This window comes from Grammomys surdaster, unplaced genomic scaffold, assembly GCF_004785775.1.
Source record: "Grammomys surdaster isolate TR1022 unplaced genomic scaffold, NIH_TR_1.0 144, whole genome shotgun sequence".
Taxonomy (NCBI): domain Eukaryota; kingdom Metazoa; phylum Chordata; class Mammalia; order Rodentia; family Muridae; genus Grammomys; species Grammomys surdaster.
In genome coordinates, this window is record NW_021604602.1 from 1,785,490 (window position 1) to 1,787,989 (window position 2,500).

A 2,500-nucleotide genomic window follows, 5' to 3' on the forward strand; every position below is an offset into this window, starting at 1 on the left:
GTGTGTGTGTGTGTGTGTGTGGTCTCTGTGTGTGTGGTGTGTGTGATGTGTGTTTGGTGATGGTGATGGTGGAGGTGGTGGTGGTGTGTGTGTGTGTGTGTGGTGTATGGGATGTGTGTCTCTGTGTAGTGTGTCTGTGTGTGGTGGGGGGCAAAGGTCACCCTTCAGTGTTGTTGCTCAGATGCCCTTTACCTTGCTTCCTGAGGTAGAGTCTCTCACTGGTCTGGAACTCACCACTTATGTGTGGCTGGCTGGCAAGATCCTCAAGGATCCTCCTGACTCTGCTTCCCCGGGACTTGAAAGCCAAGAGCTCTACTGACTGAGCCGTATCTCCAGGCTTCTTTTCCACCCCTAAGATAAACAGAGGCTCACTTTCCCCTGTCTGTCTACCCATTGCCTACGATGCTCAAGGCCTTGTGTGGCTGCCTCATGTCGATCCACCACAGAACATGCTTCGCTGTATACAGATATTTGAGGGGTGCTCTTGATGGACAAACTTGTGTTTCCAGAAAGATTTGGGAGTTGAGAGCGTTTCCTAGACCCACGAGTGATCATGGTTTCTTTCTCTCCGTATAATCCTCCTCCCCCCAGTCCTCACCCAGGACAGAAAAGCTCCCCTTTCCCCTCGGTTCACACACACTCAATCCTGAGCAAGACCCAGGAAGTGACACCATCTTCTCTCCCCCAGGACCACCCAGGTTGACCTCATTGTGTTACAGTCATGCCTTCCTGCTTCTTTCTGGAGGAACAGGGTCCTGGCACCCTGACCCGACTCCTGTCGGTCCATTCCCCTTGGGCTATGCCTAGTTCAGTTTCTCTCTGTGACACATGATAGCTTGAGCATCAGCCTGGCTGGGGTAGCTACTTATTTATGAGTATAAGGGAGCGCAGTGTGGAGCTGTCTCATATGTACGGAAAGAAGGCTACTCAGGGTGGGTTGTCACAGATCAGCCAGAAGGCCTTCTGAGCCACAACTCGGGTTCCCAGAAGCAGCTGTGGAAAACTTGCCTAAAGTCAACCACATTGCCTCTGCTTGAGGTCCCAGGCTGAGGGCTTGGCCCAGAGTATTTGAGCTTAAGTGGTTGTATTAACTCTGAGGGGTTTCCAGGTCGCTGGCATGCCCTTTAGCATGTGGGCTTGCTAGCCCAGACTGTCAGAACCCACCTCCCTTACCCAGTCTCTTACTGCAAGGGTCTCGCTGCTTCTGCTTCCCTGGGGACCTCCAGAGTAATTCACAACTTTGCAAAAGATGTCACACCATCCCTCAAGGCCCTTCCTGCTCCCCCATCCAGCGATTTCCCTCTAGATGTTGATACGAACTCCTCTTTCCCATCATGCAAAAGCAAGAACTCTTGTATTTCTGTAGAAGACGGTGTCTGGGCATCATTTTAGGTGCTGGGAGGTGGTGAACTTTTGCATGGAGACCCAAGGAAACTCAGTAGAGAAGCCTGCTGAGGAGGCACACCTTGGGCCCCGTAGCTGCCTTCGAGACCATGATAGGCCAAACACTGCTTTGGACATCACAGGACAGATCTTTTGCGGTCCCCGGCCATTCACCACACCTGCTGTCCTCGGCGTCAGCTCTTCTCATTAATAAGTTTGAGCTGATGTTGGTGTGTCGAGGGATACCAGGAGTGCGAGCCTTGGGCTTGTTTGTTTTCTGACTCCTGGGAACATGAGTAGGTACTTCACCTCCAGAGGAGCCCAGGCGTGGGGTTTAAAGACACAACTCAGTCAGCTCTCTTTCCCCCAAGTTCAGCGATCAGACAAATAGCCATATGGAAGCTGCTAAAGTTAGTTACCACAGAGAGGGGGAAGATGTTCAACATGGCGCCCTCATTCTCCAGCCCTCTCGGCGCAGAATACCAGCCTGTTAAAAGTGGTCTATTTTTATGGGATTCTTTCTTGCTTATATTGAGATATAAAATTATTAGTCTGAGGTTGGCTCATATCATCAGAGCCTCGGATTCTTGGCAGAGCCTTGTACAGTCTGTTGCAGTCACTCTGCCAGGGACAGAGCCCGCACAGGAGCAAAAATAGGTCTTCCTGCCGAAACCTGCTGAGCTCCCGGGAAAGTGACGTGCGTGCGTGCGTGCGAGGAGAATTTAATACCCCGGGCCTTAAGAAAGTCTCTGTGCTACCCTCCTAGACTTTACCCTCTGTAGGTGACTGACAAGATGCAATTGCAGAATTTCCGTGGTATCATCTAGGAGCCTTGGCAGCCAGGGGGCCCTGTGATAGGAGCGCTTTGCATATAAATTACATATGCATATGACATTTTAGCTCCAACTTTACATGTGGTTTGGAGGCTGGATAGCGTCTTGTCCCGGCCTGTCTGTTTGCTACCCCCACCCGCACTCTCCCCCCGCAACCCCCAACGTCGCTGCATCAATATTAACCTGGCTGTTTTAGTTTCTCTGAAGGGAAGCCTGGTTTGCTTTATTGGAAGCAGTGAGTAGGACACAGGGGGATTTTGGCCCCAACAGCCTTTAACTCTTCT